Raw genomic sequence first — 25,609 nt, forward strand, 5'->3', positions numbered from 1 at the left:
ATAATAGTAATAGTAGTATACTTCCGTTAGTCTTTTATACGAATAATCTACATGCAGTAGAATCTCTCTTATACAATATTGATTGTACAATCACCAGTAGTTAGAATGGTTAAATAAAAAATTTGTTTGAAATGAAGAATAATAGGAAGGATATCTGCCTTAAATATTTTATAGTTGATTAGTGTATAAATGCTCATACGTCATCAATCTTTTGACGTACAGCTGAGACCTTCTCTTAAGGATATTTTAAAAGTAACTTGCCTTTTTCAAATCGTACAGCTTAATTTTCAGAGACAAAGCATTTTCTTTTTTGCACTCATGTTTTTGATGTAATATTTAACTAAATTATATAATTATAGTAAATACAACTGGCATAAAAAGATTTTGGAACAAATATAAGATAATTTGCTCTTGGTAGGCATGCGACTCAGTTGTTGGGAGAAAAATGAGATGATGTACCAGAGAGGACTCCCCATTTCCCCCAAATAGGAAATTGAAACTTGGGAGTTATGGTTTGTCCATGGTTTTAGGATTGGCAAGAGTCTGGTTTTATCTTGAATCTAATGTTTGTCCTATTATGTAGTGTTGCAGGGTGATAAGGAATAATATGTGAAATATTGGTTGGTGGTGAAGTTACAGACTATATGTATATATTTTTTAATACAGTAGCTTTATTGAGATATAATTCACATACCATGCAAGCCACCAATTTATAGTATACAATTTGAGGTTTTTTACATTGACAGAATTGTGCAACCATCACCACAATTGATTTTAGAATATTTTCATCATCCCCAAAAGAAATCTCGTGTCCATAAGCTCCCCATCTCCTCCCCCCTGTTCGGAGTCAACCACTAATCTATTTTCTCTCTATACTGTATAGATTTGTCTATTCATGTGAATGGAATAATGTAATATGTAGCCTTTTGTGACTGGCTTCTTTCACTTAGCATAATGTGTTTCAGGTTCATCTATGTTGTAGCATGTATCAATATTTTTTATGGCAGAATCCATTGGATGGACATATCACATTTTATTTATCCATTCATCAGTTGATGACATTTGTATTGTTTCTGCCTTTTGGCTGTTACAAATAATGCTATTATGATGGTTTCCGTAGTGTAGTGGTTATCACAAATAATGCTATTGTACACATATTTTTACATGGATGTTATTTTTTCATTTCTCTTGCTGTATACCTGGGAGAGAATGGTTGGTCATGTTTAACTTTTGAGGAACTGCCGGACTGTTTTCCACAGTGGCTGTACCATTTTATATTCCTACCAGCAGTGTGTGAGAGGGTTCCAGCCATACACTTGCCAACACTTGTTATTATCTGTCTTTTTGATTATAGCCATCCTAGTGGGTATATATATGTTTTTAAAGTGATTTTATTTTTCTGACTATAATAGTAATAAATGCCCTTTGTAGATATTTTGGAAAATATAGAAAAGGATAAAAGAAAAAATCATTTATTTTTAAATCACTATTTAGAAATAATATTGAGTGGGTTTTTTCTCCATGTTGTAAAGTAATTTTTAAAATATGGCTAAAAGTACATATGATTTTGAGTCCTGCCTTTTTTTGTTGTTTAACAGCATTTCCCCATGTTTTTTGAAGTTGTATTTTAATTTTATCCTATCAGAGAATGTCTCTTTTGTTCTCTTTGGCTTTTGTGTTCTTATTTTTTATTAATTTTTCAAATTTTACAATTATTTCAGAGGAGCCCGGAGGTGGAGTGGGAATAAATTTTTGTGGTTAATCTAACGTGTTAACTAGAAATTACTTCTAGGTTAACTGCAACATAATGTTCTATCTGCTGAATAAACCATAACTTAGCCAACTGTTACCCTATTTCAAACATTTATATTTCTTACAGTTTTTCTTTATAAATAATGTAAAAAAATTTGTATGTAAAATTCGGTCTGCATTTTGAGTTCTCAGGAATGAAGTTACTGGGTCAATCAATAGCTATGAACGTATTAAAGATTCTTGTTACATATTGACAAATTGCTTTTCAGAATTTATATTTCCTCTAGCAGTGTATATGTATTCCTTTCTTACTGTACCTTCACTAGCAATGAGTAAATGGGTAACAATTGAGTTTTAAGGTGAATTGAGCAGGGATTTTTTTGAGTTTGTTCACTGATGTATGTATTGCTGGAAGATAGTAGGCACTGAATATATGTAGAATGCTACCAGTAGGAAAGAAAAGGGTTTCTCTGAAGGACAAGGAAATAACTTGCCATTCAACTTTCCAGGAAAGTAGCCTTGTTACACTGATCATATAATAGCTCATGTGTTTATAAAAAAGGGATGAAAGAGTAAAATTAAGCTTATTTGGGGAACTTGTTTTAAATTTTATATTGTTTGAACATTTACGTGTTTCAAAGTCAAAATGACACTTTGAAAAGGCTTAACTTCCATCCCTGTTTCCTTACTGTAACCCCCCTTTTTTTATACCAATTTCTTATGTATCTTTACAGTGCTTTTTAATAAAAATTAACAAATAAGAATAGATATTCTTACTTCCCTCTTTCCCTCCCCTTTTTAAAAACACAGAATATAACATATATATACATATACCTTGCTTTTCTGTACTTTGCTTATTTAACATATTCTGGTGATGTTTGTATAGAAGTACACGGAGTGTGTCCTTATTTATTTTTACAGCTGCACCGTATTCCTTCTAATGGATGTATCACAGGTGATTTTACCAGTCCTCTTAAGTTGTTTTCAGTGTGTTTCACTTTTACAAATAATCCCACAATAATCTTGCTGCACACTTTATTTTGTGAATGTGTAATTATATCTGCAGGAGAATGTCCCAGGAGAGTTGTTGGGTCAAAAAATAAATGCATTCTTGGTTTTGTAGATATTGACACTTCCACCAGCAATGGAGAGTGCTCATTTCTTGGGGTTCCTCGGTGTACCTTTTGAAAAACGATAGTCCTAGGGTCATTACCTCAAATCCCATAATGTATGTATCCTCAAGTACTATAGAAGAACTCATGGTGATGACCCTTGTGTCATCAAGAAACAGGTAATTATGTTTAGATGGTGAGGAAATTTGTAATATACTTGAGAAAGATATTATAGGTGGTGAAAAAAATTTAAATTAGAACCTTTAAAGACAAATTCTGGGAATTCCTTGGCGGTTCAGTGGTTAAGACTTGGCGCTTTCACTACCGTGGCCAGGGTTCGATCCCTGGTTGGGGAAATAAGATCCCACAAGCCATGCTTCGCGGCCCAAAAAAAAAAAAAATAGACAAATTCTCATTTTCTTGTTTTTTCTCTCCAGATAGATGCTTTCCCTATACAGTTGACATTTTTTTATAAGTAAGTTCTTCTTGGCCAAATTCTCAAGTTATAAAAACTAACTTCAATAATGATATATGTTATACGAAAACTGTTAAAATGTTACAACTTTTGTTTTAAACATGGCTGTTACTAATAACCAACCATATTTCTTTTCTCTCTCTCTCTCTTTTTTTTGTCTTTCAGCCTTTAACATTACACATTCTGCTTTGTACATGGTGAATCACTACTGCTTTGCACCAGTGTGCCCACTCGCGTGCCTATAAAGTACAAGCTCCAGACCGAAAAAAGCTTTTAGATGGATCTTTTCCAAATTTGGTGTCTTTTCTACAAGCTCTGTGCCTCAACAACCCTTTCTAAGTGGTAAGTGATATGTACTTTTAAAAAAGACTAATAGAAATTTGTAAAACAATTTTTGTTTGGATTGCCTTCCCCCTTTTTATGCTGCATTCTCTTTTGGTATGGAATAAAAATATTTTATTTTATTCTAAAGGTTTCCCACTTCAGCAACTTGTTCTGCTCAATTTTACTCCTCTGCACCCCCAAAAATGTGTTTTGAGTAAATCTCAGAGATGTTCAAAAAACATACTGGCTAACTAGCACCTATGCTTCCAAAAAATCTTAGAATATGTAAAGGGACACACAGTGCCATGCTATAAAAAGAAGAGCTGGCATTACATACCTCTCTTATCAACTCCATAAATGTGCACATAATTTACAATTGCTAGGAATAAATATAAAAATATGTAAACACCTTTATGTATATGTACTTTACATGCTCTGTATTATATATTGATATTTTACAAATAGTTTCAGTTTCATTTTGAGATACAAGTGGCAGTTATTGATGTCACAAGATTATAGTTTATATTTATTTCATAATTAGAGATTTTAACTCCAAGTGTTTTTTAAATAATGATTTAAATTTATGTATATATTTACTGCTATAGGTGATTACCACTTTTAGTGGTTATTACCACAAGTGAACTTATAAAACTGGGCTTACTAAAAGTAGTTTGATTTGGGAAGAAAACTGTTTTATGGAATGATAAAATTTTGGACTTAAGAAATAAAAAAGCTGTGAAAATAGAGTAATTTCAGTGCTGAACAAGAAATTGCATGTTAAGTGAGTTGTAAATGTTAGTATTTTATGATTTGTTATTGGTTCTGTTTTCATTTTGCCAGAGCCACAGATTCCAACTTTAGGTCTGTATATTCTCTTATTATAAGGCTGAGGTAGTTTTCCCTGTTGCTCTCTTTTCCTACCTACTTAGGTATCTTGAGTCCATTGGGTCAAGAACATCCTGTTCCTAGCAATTGTAAATTATGTGCACATTTATGGAGTTGATGAGAGAGGTGTGTAATGCCAGCTCTTCTTTTTATAGCATGGCACTGTGTGTCCCTTTTCATATTCTAAGAATTTTTGGAAGCATAAGTGCTAGTTAGCCAATATGTTTTTTGAACATCTCTGAGATTTACTCAAAACACATTTTGGGGGGGATGCAGAGGAATAAAATTGAGCAGAACAAGTTGCTGAAGTGGGAAACCTTTAAAATAAAATTATTGCTGTAAAATATCGAACACTCATTTTGAGTGTCAGTCAACAAATAGTTACCAAATGCCTGCTGTTTATGAATAAAAATACACAATGACATTTGGCATTGTGAAGAGGTAAGTCATCAAATAGAAACCATGGCATTAGATGAGGATGCAAAGCAGGGAGGTTGAGTGAAGAATGGGGTATGTTTTAGCTCTAACTCTAACTATTAATTGCACAGTGTTCTTGAGTGTAAGTTATTAGTCTTAGTAGCCTTTGGTTTTCTCATCTATGAAATGAGTGAATTAACTAAATGGTTTATAAGGTTTTTTGCTGCTTTCATACACCTAACACTTTGTTATGAACAAATTGATAGATGTTTGTTTTTTTGAGGATACCTCTTCTTCTCTAGCCTTTCCAATAGAGATATTTTTAGACTACTTTCTTTGAATTGTGGGGTTAGAATAAGGTCCCCACTAAAAATCATTTTCTTTTCTTTTTTTTTTAGAAATACATTTTAAAATTATTTATTTATTTATTTTTGGCTGCACTGGTTCTTCGTTGCTGTGCCCAGGCTTTCTCTAGTTGCGGCGAGTGGGAGCTACTCTTCGTCGCAGTGCGCGGGCTTCTCATTGCGGTGGCTTCTCTTGTTGTGGAGCACGGGCTCTAGGCGCACGGGCTTCAGTAGTTGTGGCACGTGGGCTCAGTAGCTGTGGCTCGCAGGCTCTAGAGCGCAGGCTCAGTAGTTGTGGCGCATGGGCTTAGTTGCTCCATGGCATGTGGGATCTTCCCGGACCAGGGCTTGAACCCATGTCCCCTGTATTGGCAGGCGGAGTCTTAACCACTGTGCCACCAGGGAAATCCCTCAGTCATTTTCTTTTGAAGGTCATATCTTTTATTTTTTTTTTCTCCACGTTCTTATCCTTCTCTTCTCTTGACCTCTGGAATTTTCCTTCATTTGACTCTTCATTTGTTCCCTTTCTGTTTCTTGTATCTTATTAGTGGCTCTCATCATGTTTCCTTGACCTGTCTAGCATCCATTGTTTTCATCTTAGTATTTTCCAGGATCACTACATCTCACACCAGTGATTCTAATCCTGGGACCCTTTAAAAAAATACAGATACCTTCTAAAATGAGCTTGGGAGAAGGGTACGATGTTTTGGCAGGTAGCTGAAACCTACTAGTAAACCAGCATTATTAGTTCACCAGGACTGGAGCCCCCAGGTTTTACACCCCGTCACTTCTTGCCTTAGATCACATCATCACTTAGTTAAATTTCTGTGGTCTTGGAGTCTCCTCTCATGATCATAACCCTCTATCATGCCACACTTTTTGAATCTCTTCTTTGTCTTTATTATGACTTGTAGTTTCTTGGCATTTTGTTTTTATAGTTAAGTTAGCTATCTCCTAGCTTCATTTGCTTTCTACTCACCCAAACCCCATGATCATATTTGCAGCAGCATCTTATGTTCTGTTGCCTTTTTAACATTGTGAGGAACCTGTCCAAATCTCAAACCTAAGTTAATTTGCCATGTATATATTTCCTAGTTCCAGCTGCTTGATGCAGTTGGAAAAGGTCACATAACTAAGTTTGGATCTACTAGGCAGCCATTTACTTGATCTCTAAACTGGTTCTTTTCAAGGTTGGCTTCTTACCCTTCCTTTAGAAGACCCCACACCTTGTCACAGTCAAGTTGTCTTTTTTTTTTTTTTAATTTTTAATTAATTGTTATTTATTTATTTATTTATTTATTTATGGCTGTGTTGGGTCTTCGTTTCTGCGTGAGGGCTTTCTCTAGTTGCAGCATGTGGGGGCCACTCTTCATCACGGTGCGCGGGCCTCTCACTGTCGCGGCCTCTCTTGTTGCGGAGCACAGGGTCCAGACGCGCAGGCTCAGTAGTTGTGGCTCACGGGCCTAGTTGCTCCGCGGCATGTGGGATCTTCCCAGACCAGGGCTCAAACCCGTGTCCCCTGCATTGGCAGGCAGATTCTCAACCACTGCGCCACCAGGGAAGCCCCAAGTTGTCTTTTTGGGGCTATCTAGCGTACTTCCTGACCTGTTCTTCTTTTCGCTTCAGAATTTTTTCTGTGTCTAAAGAAGAAATTATGTACCTTATTATAATTCTTATTACAGAAAATTTAAGACATATAAAAGTAAACAGACTAGTGTAATGAATCCCCTTGTATTCATGACTCAGGTTCAGTAATTATCATGTCATGGCCAAATTTTCAATCTCTCACTGACTTCCCTCCCATTCCTGTACTATTTTAAAGAAAATCCTAGATATCATAAAATTTATTTGTATTTCAGTACATATCCTTATGTATAAGACCCTTTAAAAAAATATAACCATGATACCATTATTAATCTTAAAAAAACAACAATTCCAATATAATCAAATATCCAATCAATGTTAATTCCAATTCTCTCACACATTTTATTTACTTATTTATTTATTTGCTTGCCACACCACATGGCATGCAGGATCTTAGTTCCCTGACCAGGGCTCGAACCCATGCCCCCTGCAGTGGAGGCATGGAGTCATAACCATTGGATCCCCAGGGAATTCCCCTCACACATTTTAAAAGCAGTTGACTTGATTGGATCAGGGTCTAGATAAGCCCTTCCTCCATTGCAGTTGGTTGATTTTTCTCTTAAAGTTTCAATCTCCCCTCCCTTTTTTTCTCTAAAATTTATTTGTTGAACAAATTGGGTCTTTGTCTTGTAGATGTGGATGTTTCTGATTACATTCCTGTGAAGTGATTAAGCATACACATCTGACCTTTGTATTTCCTGTTAATTGGTCGTTGGATCTAGAGACTTGCTCAGACTCAAGTTCAGATTCTTTTGGCACGTCTTTGTCTTTGGGCAAGTGTCTCTCTGGTGCACACAATGCCTAGTTGTCTCTCTTTTTCTGCTGATTAGTTGCCATTTCGCCTCCATGCTGTAGATTAGGGGTTGGCAAACTTTCTCTGTAAGGAGGCAGATAGTATATATTTTAGGCCTTGTGAGCCATCTGGTCTCCTCTGCTGCAACTACTAAACTCTGCTGTTGTAATGAGAAAGCCACCATAGACAAAATGTAAATGAATGGGCATGGCTGTGTTCCAATAAAACTTTATTTACAAAAACAGGTGATGGGCTCCCTACTTGAGGTCTATTAAATCATTAGGGTTTGGAAAATTTTAATATTGTAACTTTACTGTTCATTTATTAGGTGAAATGTTCTATAAAGAGAAGCTATTCCATGTGTACTGTTTGTTACATGGTAGTACAGTTTATATAGGAAATGTTAGACAAAAGCTTGACAATTTCCCTTGGCTTACAAATTTCAAAATAATGAATCGGGTATATTAGCTTTCTCCAACAGTGACTAATTAAGGTCTCCCCTTCTCCTCCAGATTCACTATATACTCCTAGATTTAAACATATTGGATTTTTAAAAAAATCATTATGGTAATTACCCTTATTGATGCTCAAATTATTTAATCTTTGGCCAGTGGGAGCCTTTTAAATTTGCTTACTGAGTTATTTTGGCATGACTCTAGTAGTTTTTGATAGCTTCTTGATTATCTGGTATAACAAGGAGCTCCAGGCTCATCATGTACATTTCCTCCCCACACCTGGTGTCAATAGTTTCTCCAAGGAGCCCTGATTCCTTCACTGGGGAATGGAATTTCAAGACCACAGTTTGAGCTCTAGGGATTCTCATTCCTAGTGGGTTGACCATTGTTTCTAGGTCTTTCTGGTAGTCAGAACTAGGGATTTTTTTTTTTTTGATAGAGTACCTCATGAATTCATACTGATACTTCCAATTCAGTTTCAATACTATAAGATTTTTAGTTAATCTTTTTATTTTACATCTGTATCTTTCAACTGAAAATTCTAGTTCTCAGTGATACTAAGAATAATACAATTAGAATATTTCATAATTACTCATTTATAGTACCCCCATAATACACACAACAGTCTCAGAATAGCAGTACCAGCATTTTGTCTCTGTCTGCCTTCTTTTCTCAATCCATGTTGTTGTATGAAACATTATCTGTTGCTGTGTAACAAATCACCCCAAAACTTAGTGACTTAACACAGCAAACACAGTTATTATCTCACAGTTGCTGTGGGTCAGTTTCTGTGGGGTGCAGCTTAACTGAGTGCCTCTAGCTCAAGGTCTCTCATAAAGCTGCAATCAAGGTGTTAACTAGGGCTGTGTATATCCCAGGGCTCAGTTGGAGGAGCCACAAAGGAGCCTTTTGGGGTGCTTTCAAATGCACTCATGTGATCATTGGTAGGTCTCAGGTCCTTTCTGGCCATTGGCTGGAGACCAGTCCCTCAGGCCTCTCCATGGGGCAGCTAACAACATGGCACTGGTTGTTAGCTTGGAGCAAGGGAGGAAAGGGTATCCAAGATGGAACCCATGGCCTTTTTAGTAACCTGTTCTTAGAGTGACAGCCCAACACGTATGCTGCATTCTTTTATTTATTTTTTAAGTTATTATGGTAAAATATGCATAACATAAAATGACAATTTTAATCATTTTAAAGTATAGTTAAGTACATTGCATTAAGTACATTGGCATTAAGTACATTGACGTTGTTGTGCAGTCATCACCACCATCCATCTCCACAACTTTTTCCAAACTGAAACTCTACCCATTAAACACTAACTCCCCAGTCTTCCCTTCCACATCCCCTGGTAACCACTATTCTACATTCTGTTTTCATGAATTTGACTACTCTAGGTACTTCATGAGTAGAATCATACAGTATTTGTCCTTTTGTGACATGCTTTTTTCACTCAGCATAATGTCTTCAAGGTTCATCCACATGACAGCATGTGTCAAAATTTCCTTCCTTTTTAAGGCTGAATAATATTCCATTGCACGTATATACCACATTTTGTTTACCCGTTCATCCGTTGATGGACATTTGTTTCCTCCTTTTGGCTATTGTGAATAACACTTCTATGAATATTGGTGTTCTACTGCATTCTTTTCTTAGAAGCAAGTCTCCAAATCCAGTTTATACTAAAGAGGAGGTAGTTATATAACAGTGTGATACCAGGATGTGGGGATCATTGGGTCCCTAGAGGCTGCCACCACACTGTTTAAGTCAGTCTTAATAATTGTTCTGTATAGTTCTGCCACCAACAGGGTATACATTTAAGTTAACTTATTTAATTTTTTAAAATAAATTTATTTATATTTTATTTATTTTTGGTTACATTGGGTCTTCGTTGCTGTGCGCGGGCTTTCTCTAGTTGTGGCGAGTGGGGGCTACTCTTCGTTGCGGTGCGCAGGCTTCTCATTGCAGTGGCTTCTCTTGTTGTGGAGCATGGGCTCTAGGCATGTGGGCTTCAGTAGTTGTGGCACGCGGGCTCAATAGTTATGGCTCGCAGGCTCTAGAGTGCGGGCTCAGTAGTTGTGGCACACGGGCTTAGTTGCTCCGTGGCATGTGGGATCTTCCCAGACCAGGGCTCAAACCCGTGTCCCCTGCATTGGCAGGTGGATTCTTAACCACTGTGCCACGAGAGAAGTCCCTAAGTTAACTTATTTTATTTTTGATATTTAATGACTGTTCTAAAACGTAATTTTGTTTTATAATCCTGTATAATAGTTTCATGTTTCCAAAGTCAAATCCACAAAACAAGGTTTATTCAAAGGAGTCTAACTTCTATCTCTGTTTTCTCTACTGTTTTCTCTCTTTCTCTTTCTAAGTAATTATATTCTAAAAACAAGTTTAATATAAGTAGGCTATGTATTCATATTCCTCCTTAGACAAGTGATAAAATGTTATATGCCTTGCTTTTTTCACTTAACATATTCTGGAGATCACTCCTTAGTAGTAAATTACTAATTCCTTTTTATAGCTACATAATATCTCATTGCATGAATGAAAAAACAAAGCTTATTTAACCAGTTCCCAAATGATGGGCATTTGGATTGTTTCTAATTTTTTGTAAATAGTGCTGCAATGGATAACTTTGTAATTCATATATATGTCTTTATATTTTTGCCATTGTACATTTGGGGCAGATTCCTAGATGTGGAATTGCAGGGTCAAAGGGTAAATGAGTACACAGTTTTATAGATATTGCCAGATTTATCCTGATAAGAATTATGTCTCTTTGTGTTCCCATCAGTAATGTACGAGAGTGCCTCTTTGTGTATATATAACCTTATCAACAGAATATATTGTTAGAATTTTGGGTTTTTTGTCCTCATTGTAGTGTTAATTTTCATCTCTCATTATGAGTGAGATTGAATATCTTTTTTTAACTTTAAAGTTTTATTCATAGACATTTCAGAACCATTTAAATCAACTATGGATATTTTTAGACATAACATACCATGTTTATCTTGGACATATTAGGCTGAGTATCTTTTTATATGGTTAAGAGGCATTTGCATTTCTTTTTTTTGTTAACTGTCCATTTCTTTAGCTCTTTTTCTCTAGGTTTTTTGGTGTTTTCTATTTTATAAGCTCTTTACATATTAGGAATATCAACATTTTGTCCATTTGCTTTCTTCTTCCTGCCAGTTAAATAGAGGTAGTCTCTAATCTGCTTTTAGTTTGCTTTGTTTTGCTTCTCATCCTTTTCCATTAGTGTTACATTTTTTCTTCTGGCTAAATCATTATTCAGTATTTGCTGACTCCACTTCTGCAGCTCAAACCTATCCCACCATTTCTTCAAACTCAACATGCCCCAGATAGGATTCAACTTTATCCACAAACCTGATATTCCTGTGTTCCCTTTGTCAGGTATGGCTTTACCATTTTCCTACTTGGAAACTTGGAGTGATCTTTTGTGGTTTATTTATTATTAATTCAGCAAGTATTTGTTGAGCACCTACCAAGTGCCAGGTACTGGACTAGGCACTAGGTAACAAATAGTCACAATCCTAGCTCTCAGGGAACAGTCTGATGGGGGAATGGGTAGTAAACAAATATACACACAAACCCACGTCTCAATGGGTGGTAAGTATTTCAAGAGAGAATTTATGGGCTGGGACACGTGATTAGATTGGAGAGGTTAGGGAGTTAGCCTTTTAGAGAAAGTCACATTTAAACTGAGATTTGAAGGTCTATTAGGGTTCACCTGGTGAAAAAAATTGGGGTTCCAGGGCTTCCCTGGTGGCGCAGTGGTTGAGAATCTGCCTGCTAATGCAGGGGACACGGGTTCGAGCCCTGGTCCAGGAAGATCCCACATGCCGTGGAGCAACTAAGCCCATGCGCCACAACTACTGAGCCTGCGCGTCTGGAGCCTGTGCTCCGCAACAAGAGAGGCTGCGATAGTGAGAGGCCCGTGCACCGCAATGAAGAGTGGCCCCCGCTTGCCGCAACTAGAGAAAGCCCTCGCACAGAAACGAAGACCCAACACAGCCAAAAATAAATAAATAAATAATAAAAATAAAGGAATGCCTTTAAAAAAAAAAAAAAAATTGGGGTTCCAGATATAGGAAACAGCATGTGGAAGGATCCTGAGGCAGAAAAGTAACTTCTAGGAAATGATCAGACCAGTTTGGCTGGCATGTAGGGAGAAGGGGTAGAGGGCCATGAGATGTGATCTGATTTACTTTGTAAAATGATCACTCTGGCTCTAGGGGTGGAGGGGGTGTGTGTAGAGGTTGGTGAGGAAGGCCTGGTGTGGAGGCTGTGGTGGTAACCGGGAAAAGTGGAAGTGTCGCATTCATTCTCTTAGTGACATTCTTTCAATTCTACTCTGGTGCTTTGTTCTTTCTTCCCATATTTTTATATCTACTGCCCTCGTTCAGAAAGTCACCTCCTGACTACTCTGATGGGTTTTTACAAATTGGTCCCACGTTGTTTTAGTCTCTGTTCGCCAGCCAATCTGGTTCAGAAGAGGTCTGTTCATATCACTTTCTTTCTCGAAAACTCTTGGTGGCTCCCTGTGACTGTTAATGTTATGTGTCCACTTGACTGGGCTGAAGGATGCCCAGAGAGCTGGTAAAACATTATTTCTGGGTGTGTCTGTGAGTGTGCTTCCAGAAGAGATTAGCATTTGAATCAGTAGACTAAAGAAAATCCTCCCTCACCAGTGTGGGTGGGCGTCCTCCAATCATTGAGGATGCAAATAGAACCAAAAGGCAGAGGAAGGGTGAATTTGTTCTGTCTCCTTGAGCTGCGGCTTCCATCTTCTCCTGTCCTCAGACATTTGAGTTCCTGGGTCTTGGGCTTTTGGACTCTGGGACTTCAACCGGCAGCACATCACCCTCACCCCCCGACCCCAACCCCCTGTGGCTTCAGACTGAGAGTTACACCATCAGTTCCTCTGTGTCTCAGGCCTTCAGACTCAGACTGAATTTTATCCCTGGCTTTCCCGGGTCTCCAGCTTGCAGGTGGCAGATCGTAGGACTTCTCAGCCTCTGTAATTGTGGGAGCCAATTCCCATTATAAATATCCTCTTCTATATCTATATTATCCTATTGATTTTGTTTCTCTGTAGTCTCTGAACCCTAACACATTCCCTCATTGCAGAAAAATGAAAGCCCACCTGAAATTGAAGCCTTTCTCATTTTCTTTAAGCTTCAAGGTCTACTCCTCTGAGACTACTTTTCTTTAGGCAGCCAAGACTGATATTATTCTACCTCTTTTTTTAAACTCATCTTCATCTTCTGTCATGACATCTCTGCCTTTTGAACCCTTCTCTCTCTTTTTTTTTTTCTTTCCCCTAAAGTCTCCATTCAGATCCTAACTGTTCCCCTAATCCTTAAATCTCCTCAGTCAGGTTGACTTTTAACCTTTGTTGATATGTCAGTTCTAAGATTCATCACAGCCTGTGTTGTATTAGAAGCACTCCTGTATTTATTTGGAGTGCAAAGTATTGTGCATATTTCATTTTCTTAACAGACAAGAACTCAGTAGATGTGTTGAATTGTAGGAGATTAGGGATCATTCCATGTGCTTAGATCCCTCACTGAAATCTCTTTAAAAAGAGGTAAGTCTCAAGTACAAGTTTATAAATATCTTGTATTGAACCTTCAGGGAGTGACCTCATTTAGAAATAGTAAAATCTGACTTGCCTTTTGAAACAGTCTTTACAGTTCAGTGGATATCAGATAATACTTAAACTCTGTATACTAGTTTGGCAAAAATATGTTTGTATGGCAATATCAGAGAGTTCTTCTGACTTACTGGGGGTATATAGAGGATTAATACTCAATTTCCATGCTGGTGGGGAGGGGTCAATAAAACCATGACTATGTAGCATATCTAAATGTACCTCTGCTTTTACCTGAGGTATCCTGCTGACTAGTTGTCCACTTAGACAACTTCTGACCGGGTACCTCGCTAGGTTAAAAGTAGTGGTCTGCGTGTTGGCTAAGTTTCATATACTTGATTCTCATATGTGATTTTGTTTGTATATCGGGGCCAGCCAGTATGTTTCGTTTGTGAAGAGAAGGGTCCTATCATTACTACCTACACACTTGCAAAATGATTTTATGTGTCCCACCTTTTAAAATTCTAACAGGTTTTCTTCTCTTCCTCTCTTATTCCCTCCCTTCTTCCCTCTCTCCTTTTCTTCCTATAAATGAGGTTAAGTCACTTTGTCTAAGTTAATATAGCTTTGTATTGCGTAACTGTGCTACATACATTGTGTTGCCTTCTCATATGAGGTCATTTCTCTGAACTTATAAGGGAAATGGGGTTTCTACAGATTTGTCTTACATGTACTTTTCAGATATTAATCTAACTTTTAAGTCTCTTTGGATCACCTCTTGAATTAAATGACTGTTTTTGATTTCTAATACCTATTGATGCAATAAAAGGGTTGGGAGATTATAATCATTTTGCCTCCATACTAAATGGGATTTAATTTTGTCATTGGAAATGCAGTAGAAACTAAACCTTTTAAAGCTATTTTTAAATTAAATTTCCTAAAGTCACATTTCAAATTTTGGGTGTTTCAGCAATGTTAACTAATGAGAAGTATTTTGGTTGTATTATTTTAAGGTAAAAATATCTTAATAGAAATTTTAAATGAGCTTGCTTCAGATTAAATTAGGACATTAAGTCTTAGTTTCTGGAATATGAATTTTTAAAAATCACTGTGAAATATTAACTAGGGCAGGTGCTTATAGGTAAGAATCAAATTATCATTTGGTACTGTGATCTTCAAGTTTAGAGTGATGAAGGATTTTATTTTTAAAACTAAGTATCTGTAAAACAAAAAATGTTTCAAGCAGCTCATGGTTTGACAGGTTTATGAAAGCCTTGAAAGATAAAATTGTTGTAAGTGAAATATTGCATTCAACGTAGGATTTATGTAACTAAGTAAGTGAGGGTGAAAAAAACCTGATGAGGTGGGAGAAATGACTCAGTTCCTCACTTTGCACTCTCCATTTTAAATCCTGCATGAATATTACAGCTTCAAATATAAACACAACATTAATTCAGAAGCCTGATATATTAAAAGGTAAGCTTTTGTTGTTTTATAATAACTCCATTTGTACCATACTGGAACTTTCTAGAACAGTCTCCTTCTAGGACAGTTTAGGGGTGGCCGTAGAGCTGGATGAGTCACACCACACTGCCAATTCCTTAAGGTTTATGTCTATTCAGTGTTTGTGTCCTTCACTACATAGCTTGATATATCTATCAAGTTGGGCTAGTAAAGGTAGTAGAATTATGTCTGTTTTCATTTATTATACTGTACCTGGTGTTACGTTTCTAGAAATGCTAAAGTGTTTTGGGAAGTTGGTCCAGAATCAACATTCAAAAAGCATAATTCCAATGACCCTGAATCCACTAAATTGAGCCAGGGACCAAAAATTTTCTCAATATAGAGCAGGAATAAAGGAAAAGAGGCATGCCAGGGACCCAGGAGAAAAAGGATGATTTAAGTGGAGGGAAGTTGCAGTTAAACCACAGACACAGCAACTTGCATACTTGGTCAGGTTTTCCCTGTAATGTAGAAATTGCTGACACAGAATTTTGTACCTGTGAGCATCCATCTTAGGGACACATATATTTTATTTATTTATTTTTATTTTTATTTTTATTTTTTAATTTTTTGGCCGCCTTAGTTCCCCTACCAGGAATTGAACCCGCACACACTGCAGTAGAAGTGTAGAGTCTTAACCACTGGACCACCAGGACAGCCCGGAAACATATATTTTAGATTAAAGATTATTTTAATAATTCTGGCTGAGACAGAGAAATGTCACTTTCCTTTATAAAATTGTTGCTGGACTTTTAAATTAATAGTGAGACATTAGCAGAAGAGGATTGAATTTAGTTTTAAATAAGCATCTCTATGATTTGTTAGCCATAATATGATTTCTCCCTTTCCTCCTATTTTTTACTTTTGATAAGGCAAATTTATTCTTTCTTTATGAAATATTCAAGATAAATTATGTGTTAATTATGTTTAATTATCCTTTTTTGAAAGTTCTCTTGCTTTTGTTCTGAGGTTCAGAATCAATATAAAAACATTGAAATCATAATTGCATTTTAATTTGAGAACTTTATCTCATATAACTCTGTATAACAGCTTATTCTTTTAAAATATAAAAGAATCCGGATGTGCAGTATTTTTCAGTTTACTTACTAGTCTTGTCAGTTTCCACAGCTGCAAAGTTGAACATTTACAGAAATTATGGGTTTGTTTAGGTTAAAATGAAGTAACGTATGTAAAGCACCTAACCTAGTTTTTCACACATAGTAGGCCCTCAGTAATTAGTGGTGGTTATTTTTATTATTATTGGTCACTTAATTAATTTGGATTTCTAGGGCACCATTTCTTAGAGTGCAGTGAACCAATTCTGAATTCTACCTTCCCATATTTGTAATTTGTTTAGACTGACTTAACCACTGTGAAGAATAAAGCCTATTGGTGGGGTGGAGCTTTTTGACTTTTGTGTGCAAGTCCTTTTAGAGTTACTGGATGTACTGGAATGTGAAAGATTAAGCTTTGTGGCATGTTCTATATGGTCGTCCATAGTGACCAAACTGATTTGGAATGTTGTTTTGTTACTAACTTTGAAATGTGTTATTTTCTGTACAGAGGATGTTGATCCGAATAAATTGCTTATTATCCTTTATAAATATCTAGAATGAGACGAATTGTCAATCGGTGTAAACCTCATCCGACACAGTACTTTCTTTCATAAACACAGGGAGGAAGCAATCCCAGGATAACCTTTCGGGTGATAAAGCCGGGCACGGCTGGGCAATTCAGAGGGTGTGTGATAGCACCCAACTTTGGAGCCTGTCACAACGGGAAATCATGGCTTGGAGGCCTGTGGTGAAATAGTCATGTTTATTAAGCCTTAATATGTCACTTAAATGGCTCTTCTATCAACAGCTAGCCAGCTCCTCAAAGAGAGGCAAAAAGCCATTCATGTCATTGTAGATTGTAGCTCCAGTTACTTCCTGGCAATGGAGGCTATGAGCACCGCTTCATTGGCAATGTCTTTCCTGTCCCACCCTCCACGTAAATTGATGGCTGTCTCCCTTGTACCCAGTTGTAGCTTGAACATATTTAGGTAACTTCTCTCAAAGCATCTAAAAAGGGTTGTCCCATGTGTCTCTCTTCCAGCTTGTCTGTAAGCTCCTGGTTGGTGGTGGCCGTGTCTGTGTTAGTGTCACTTAGTGCAGATTCTGGGAGCTCAGGGTGGATCTTCAGTCTGTGTTAAGTGCATGTCTCCCTGTGGCTTGTGGGGACTCCTCAACATTAACTGGTCCAATTATATTGTTCCACATCCTCTCTAATTCTTTAATGAAAAACCTCTAGAGGGGCTAATTCTACCGTGTATCCTGTATTTCCATTCTTATTTCTTTCTCTTCTGCCAATGCAAATTCTCGATTTCCTTTATTTCTTTCAAGGAACAATTCAAGTCCTTTTCCATGTAGCTTTTTAAAGGTATGTTTAATTTTAGTTAGTAGTAATCAAAATTCAGAAATCCAAGAAAAAGCGAGAAATGTTAACTAGAACTGGAAATTTGGAATTGGCCTGTTAAAATACATTATTCTTTTAAGTAACAGAAACATATTTGTAAACATTTTCCTCTTAAAAATCAGCAGTTATATTAATTTTGGTAAAATTCTAGATTTTTTTTCCAAATAATTTAATTCAAAACCTCAGAGAAATGGGAAATTTGGGTAAAGCTTACAGAAAGAAAGTGACAGTTGTGTTACAATTTTCAGGTTGTTGTGAGAAAGGTATCCTTTATTGTATCATATGGCATTTTATAACATTATAAAAGGTATAAGGATTGACCGTATTGTCCTTATTTATAAAAGGTTTTATTGGGCTTTAAAATTGGAAGTCTTTTACATAGACTCCTTTTTCATCTTCCCCCCCACTTGAATTAAGCCATCGTAGTTTATTGAAAGTTAACGTATATAGGAAAAATCTTCAATGTCATTGACTCTTTTTTTTTTTTTGGGGTGGGGAGAAAACTATCCTTCGAAGACAAAAGCAGAGGACACTGTTTGAACCAAGAACTGGTAGACTTTAGAATACAAAAAATCATGGTTGAGTTATAAAAGTTATACATTGTCCAGTCCTCTACTGTTATTTTGCTTTTATACTGGGCCCATAGCTCATTTCTTTGCTCACAAATAATATCATTAAGGATGTAGGGAAAAAAAGGTATTATTGAAACTAAAAGTTAGCAGTTTAATTTGATTCTGAGTTTTAGAGTAATTTTACAGTGAATTGTTTTTATACCTTTTATGGGCAAAGTAACACGAATAGTATTCGTTTTGTGACACGTATATTAATATATATACACACATATATACCTGCACAATACATATACATTTTAACACTTTTACGCTTACGAGTTTGCAAATAATATAAAATAGCATTGATTTTACATTTAATAGTGTGGAAAACATACATTTAAATGACAGAAACCTTTACATTTATGCTTATTTTGTACATTATTAGTTGAATTTTATCTTTATTTAGTGCTTTATTATTCTTATGAAAGTTGGCTTTCTAGGCACTGTGGGAGATGTAAAGTGAATTTCTTGCTCTTTAGGGGTTCATAATCTCAGAGCTATCTCTTAGAACCACAGAATTTTAGAACAGGAAGAGATTTAAGAGATTCTCCTCTCTTGGTTTGTGTGTGTGTGTTGTGTGTGTTTTAGAACAGGAAGAGATTTAAGAGATTCTCCTCTCTTGGAGTGTGTTTTAGAACAGGAAGAGATTAAAGAGAGTCTCCTCTCTTGGTGTGTGTGTGTGTGTGTATGTGTGTGTGTGTGTTTAAGCAGCAGTCCTTTGATTCCTGACCACTTCAGTGTCTCCTGTCCCCCACTCCTTATCCTCCCAGATAAGTACTAATGTCATTTTTCTATGAAGGGTTGACAGGAATTCATCTTCTTTATTTGGTAAACAGGAGGAGATACAGGCCTTTTTTTTTTTTTTTTTTCGGGCCAATTTCTTAGTTCAGGTATTTAAAACTGTGAAGTCAAGAAATCATTTTAACTATAACACTTTTTAAAAATAGGTGGGAGACTATCACAGTGTATTACATATTATTTCAAAGGTATCATGTGGTTGTATATATATTGGGTTGTTACATAAAATGTATTACATGTTCATTTATGTAAAATGCATTTTTTTTCTTTACTGCTGCAGTGCAAAGAGTTTAGAAAACATGTCCCTAGTCTATTTCACCCTTGCTTTAAACCTGGGGAACAGCCCAAATATATTACTTATTCTTTTTGCTATGCTCTCTTGTCATCATGACCTGACGCCAAGGTAAAGTGTTTTCTAACCAGTTAGAAATATACAGAGGTGATATTTTCCCCCAGTACATAAAGATGTGCAGCAAGGTGGTGTTTTCATTACACTGGTCTTGCTTGCATGCCTCTGGGTACAAATAAACACTTTGGTGGATCTTAACTGTTAATCTGTAAGAATTGTTTATGATGTGCCTAACTTGGTACCAAGATGTGATTTAAGCACCAAGAGAATTTGGATTATTTAATACTAGTACATAATAAAACTACTTATCAAATGTTCATGTGGGCACATACAGAGGCATAATTGTATTCTTGTAATGCACAGTATAAATACTAATATTGTTTTGGAGAATCAGCATGGTATGCTGAAGCCATGGTTTGGAAAAAGGCATTGTAGTATGTTTTTATCTGTGGGAATTACTGGCAAGTGTAATTGAGAGATTCTAAATACTGTAGTTGTTTACTTCACTTTTGAATTTGGCTTAACTATTTTTGGTCTTGTTATTTTTTTTATAATCATTGAATTATTATGATAGAAGTTTAACCATAATTGTTCTGTAGATTTTAATAATTTTATCTCTTAAAGATTTATTTTAAAACAATTTCCCCTGACTAAAGATATTTAATATTTAACATTTATGTTTAATATTTAAATATTTATATAGAAATATAAACATATAAACATGCTTATAGATATTTATACTATATCTTTAGAGAAATATTACATTTAACATTTAAATTTAATATTTAAATATTTAATGATAAATATTTAAACAGAGAGGATAGTGGAATGAATGTTCATGTGTCTGTTCCTCAGCTTCAACCTTGATCAACTCTTTGTTAACTCTACCCATTCCCATTCCCCAGTTCCCACTTATTTTGATGCAGTTCCTCTGTCATAACACATCATCTGTAAATATTTCAGGATGTATTTCTGAAAGACAAGGACTTCTATTTCTAGACATACAAAGTAGAATCTTAATCTTTTTGAGGAATGTACTGAAGTTAATGAACACTCAAATTGTGTTTGGGATGTTAGAGTGATATAAAGGAAAAGTGAGCTCCTTTAAATAGAATAAATGGAAAAAGAGATATACCTGATAAGCAGTTGTATCAAAACACAATAGAAAGGTTACAATGAAAAAGCCAGTTAATAGCTTTTGAGTATCCATGGAGAAAGTGGAGAAATTGGCAGTTCTGAATACTTAGTATGTGTCTACATTCTATACAGGTCACTAGGGAGTAAGGCCAAGTGTATTTCATACTATTTGAGATAGAAATTCTGTTTCTAGACTCTTTCTTGAGGGAAAAATCAAAGATGTGTACAAAGACTGCCAATCAAGATATTCACTGCAATATTATTTATAGAGTGAAGAATTGAACCTAATGTTCAATACCAGGGGAAGGATGCAATGCACATAGTATATTTATAAAATTTTACAATATTTTGTAACCAGTAGAAATGGTAAAACATGATACCAATTGTATAAAATATTGAATGTGTATTAAAAGACCTGAAAAAAATTAACCCAGATATTTACATGAATTAATAGTGGCTATCTCTTGGTGTTAGAATTATGAGTAATTTTAAATTTCTTCATTTTTAAAAAAAATTAATTAATTTATTTATTTATGGCTGTGTTGGGTCTTCGTTTCTGTGCGAGGGCTTTCTCTAGTTGTGGCAAGTGGTCGCTGCTCCTGATCGCGGTGCGTGGGCCTTCACTATCGCGGCCTCTCTTGTTGCGGAGCACAGGCTCCAGACGCGCAGGCTCAGTAATTGTGGCTCACGGGCCCAGTTGCTCCTCGGCATGTGGGATCTTCCCAGACCAGGGCTCGAACCCGTGTCCTCTGCATTGGCAGGCAGATTCTCAACCACTGCGCCACCAGGGAAGCCCCCATTTCTTTTTTTTTTTTAGAAATGTTGCAGATTTTGTCTATCAGCGTTATGTTATATGAGTTAATAAATAATAATAAACATTTGAGTACTTACTATGTGTCAAACACTATTTAAGCACTTTTCATCTAAAAGTGAATTCTCATAATAGCCCTGAGAGGTTTTATAATCCTTATTTTGCAGATGAGGAAATCGGCATAGAGAGATTGAATACCTTGACAATTTGAGTCTATCCTTCTAAGTTTGTTTGCTTCTAAATGTAGTTTTATCTCCAATAATTAGGAAGATACTATAAATACTGTTTTGTTTTTCTACGTATTACTTAAAGATACATGGTGAATATTATGGCATATTAGTTAAAAAATATGATTTTTAATTGATGGATAACATTTCGTCTAGTGAATATACCATGATTTTTTTTCAACTGGTCCTTTGTTTTTGTTCTGCCCCTCCCCTCCAGTATTTTGCTCATAGGAATAATGGTACAATGGTATCTTTGTGAATAAATCTCTGTGTGCATTTCTGATTATCTTCCTAGAAAAAGCATTTAGAAGTGGAATTATTGGGTCAAAGAGCATAAACATTTTTAAGGCTTTTGATACAAGTTATGAGACTGCAGGTAACAAATGATCATTCTTCCTTAAACTTAGAGAAATTGTTTTGGCGCTATAAATTTGAGAGAAATAGGTCATCTAAACATCAGTGGGAATTTGTGCTTTCACAGTTGCTCTTACAAAAGTGAGGCTTCTCTAAGCTTGCTGGAGACTATAAACACAGAGAAAAAGAGAAAAGACAAACTTTGGAGATTAAATTGTGGCCATTTACTTGCTCTGTGACCTTTCACAACTACTTATTCATTTTTATGATTAACTTAAAATTTGGATTAGCCTTAAAACCTTTTTACTGTAAATTGTTTTATATAACATCTAAAATACACATATCAGATTTTCATGAATTTTCTTTAATGTTTGATCATTTAGGACCTCAGGATCATAATTAGGTAGAGAAATTTCCAATGTATAATTTAAAAACTTATAGGTATAAAAGGCATAAGACATTGATTAGAGACAGTAATAACCCTAAAAGTGTTTTAGATGTTGTATTTTTAAATAAGAAAGCTTTTTTCTAGGGGGTCACTCTCTTTTTGTGAAAAGCAAGAACAAAAATTTGGGGGTAATTGGTGGTTTCTGTTAGGGTTAAATAAGGTTTTATTGTGGTTTCTCTTGAGCATATATCTTCTTCCAGGGACTGTGGTGACTTCTACAGAGACTTTAGCTGAAGATATGAGCAGAGGGAGGGGGATTTTAACTTAAGAAGGTCCAGAGAATAATTAACGAAATCAGAAAATTTACCTATGAAGCTACCGAAGAGGTTAGGATCAATTTTTTTCTGGAAAAACCAAGGTTGATAAAGGGTACTCTGACAGTCTATAAATTTGTGAGAGGGACAAATGGAATAAATAGAAAACATTTTATTGAAATTTGAATGCCTTAAGTATTTTAATGGGGAAAAAAAAAGTACTGTCGGTCCTCTGTATCTGAGTCTTCCACATCCACAGATTCAACTAACCTTGGATCAAAAATATTTAGAAAAAAAAAATTCCAGAAAGTTCCAAAAAACAAAACTTGAATTTGCTGCTTCCCACAGCATTAACATTGTATTTACAACTATTTACATAGCGTTTACATTGTATTAGGTATTATAAGTAATCTAGAGAGGATTTAAAGCATATGGGAGGATTTGAGTGGGTTATATGCAAATACTACACACTTTTATATAAGGGACTTGAGCATCTGATGATTTTGGCTTCCACAAAGAGTCCTGGAACCAATACCCTCTGGATACTGAGGGATGACTGTACTACTTCTTTATACTATGAATAGTAAAATTATGAAACTATCAACTATAAATGGTAGATATAGAAAATAGGCATGAGGATTTTTATCAGGGGTTTTTAATCCATAATTAATGATTGGATTATAAAGGTTCATAACCCTGCAAAATTAGGTATATGTGCATTTTGGAAGGAGAGGCCTCTAAAACTTTTTTCAGATTCTCAAAAGAATGACTTCAAAAAAATTCAAATTCAAAATTCAAGCTCCTACTAGAAGGTAAGCTCCGTGAGGCTAGGGACTTTTGTCTGTTCTGTTCACTCCTCTGTCCCTGGTTCTTGGCACATAGTTCTGCTCAATAAGTATTTGTTAAAGGTATGATTTTTGTAAATTTATGTGTGGCATAGTTACAACAATGGATTTTTAGAAATTAGGGATGGAAGAAAATTCCAGGTTTAGTGAGGTTGATGTCTTGCTTGGCTGTTTCTATATTTGTCCAAAAATTTTCTTTTTGTTTAAGTCTAGATGAGTAGGTAGGGCATTTGTATGATAATTTTGTGGTCAAATTCCTGTTTTGTCTGTGCCAACAGAAATGCTGTAGAATGGGTTAGAAATACTATAGAAATGTAGTGCTGTAGAAATGTAACAGGAAAATTGTTCTAAACAATACATATTCATTCATCAGTCTATTAGAAAATGTACTTTGGCTCTGTTTTCATTTGATTCAATGAATGTAATTGTTATAGAAAAACTTCCCCTTAAATTTGAGAATGGAAAATTTTTCTAATTGTTTTCATTAAACCAAGTGGTATGGCAGTAACTGCTATTGTGGCTAAAAATGTAAAATCAACAAAATGTTGAAAAATTTACCTGCAGAGAACATTGCTTTATCAGCAAGAGATTTAGATTTTTGCAGTGAAGCCCAGTTATTCTAAAAGACAAAGCAGTGGGGCATTTTTAGTGCCATTATACGGCATTTTTAGCAGGTGATATAGTGTAATCTGTGATTGCATTAGTCAGCATCATAAGTTTCCATACTTCTTAAAATTGAAATTTGGTAGAAGAAGGTTAAAAGAATGACAAAAGATTAAAATGCAGGTTTGTTTTAAAAATTGTAAAAATTATAACATTTCTAAAATAAGAGAAAAAGTGAATTTCTAAAAATTGAAGTGTGATGGAACCAGTGTTAATTTATAAATCATTAATTTTCTTTCTTAATTAAAGGGATGACTGTAAATTCTTTATCTTAATGACTTTTGCCAGCCAGACAGAAAAGATAATTTGAGTAATTATTTGCTGCCTGCATTTGAGTCTTTGTGAATAGATTTTTCACATTTTCCATAATCTTTGGCAGATTTAAAAAGTCATTGCATTTTACATTTTCCACACTTATTTTGCCATTACAAATAGGAGCTAGATTATTCTAATTTATTCAAAAATCATTGCATCATTTTAAGAGGCCTTCCAATATTCTCAGAATAATTTCAATAGAAGGGCAGGAATTTTCCCATATAGATTTCATATCTTGCAGTGTGGTTTCTTTCTTTAGTTGAAATATGATTGAATCTTTAGGTCACCACACATTCCATTATTCAAGTATAAGTACAAAATACATTTTGAAGTGAAATTTAGAGTTTCAAGTTGGAATCTGTGAAGTAATTTAGCTTAATCTTTTGACCCAGTGGTGTAACCCTTTCTGTAGCATTTCTAACAATCTTTGCCTAAAAACTCAGTGAGTAGGAACTCTATTTCTTTATGAAGCAGCTTTTGAAAATGAATTATATAATAATTTATTCTTTTTATTATGTTGAGCTCAAATCTACCTTGTGCTAGGCACCATAACTTCCTGTTTTCCTTTTCAAATTATGAACTATTCCAAGTCTGTAAGTATTGTGAGTACTTATAATGAACATCACTGAGATTCACTTATTCTTAATTTCTACTCTGTTTGCTTGAGATTATCATTTTCTGTATCAATGTATATCAGAGACTTTTATATCACATGTCTTACTACAATTAGGATACATTAGATTTTTGGCATTTCTGTTCTTTATAATTCTTTTCAGAAAGGAAATGAGGTTAATGTGTTATCTGAGCACCCATTCAACTTTCTCTTTTACTTTCTAGACTGAAGCGAATCAGGGTTGTCCCTGAAGGACCTCATTTGATCTGAGAATCCTCCCAAGCCCCAGAGCTGGGCCACTGTTCTCTTTATTTATTACACATGGAAGCTTCTAGATCATTAGTCTTGCTGAAGGTTTAAAGCCTTGGTCCTTTAAAGCTTGTGCTGTTTGACTGTTTACAGTCTT

The 25,609-nt window shown here is 35.4% G+C and overlaps 1 protein-coding gene across 4 annotated transcripts in view; it reads left to right on the forward strand.

The window, feature by feature from the left end:
* FRYL (FRY like transcription coactivator) overlaps window positions 1–25,609 on the forward strand; it is a 242,199-nt gene that overhangs the window by 34,804 nt on the left and 181,786 nt on the right. For all 4 annotated transcript variants that reach the window (XM_068542998.1, XM_068543001.1, XM_068542999.1 and 1 more), the window contains exon 2: window positions 3,505–3,681. The gene's annotated coding sequence lies outside the window, so the exon portion shown is untranslated. The remainder of the gene's footprint in view (window positions 1–3,504; window positions 3,682–25,609) is intronic.

This window comes from Eschrichtius robustus, chromosome 4 (assembly GCF_028021215.1).
Source record: "Eschrichtius robustus isolate mEscRob2 chromosome 4, mEscRob2.pri, whole genome shotgun sequence".
NCBI lineage: Eukaryota > Metazoa > Chordata > Mammalia > Artiodactyla > Eschrichtiidae > Eschrichtius > Eschrichtius robustus.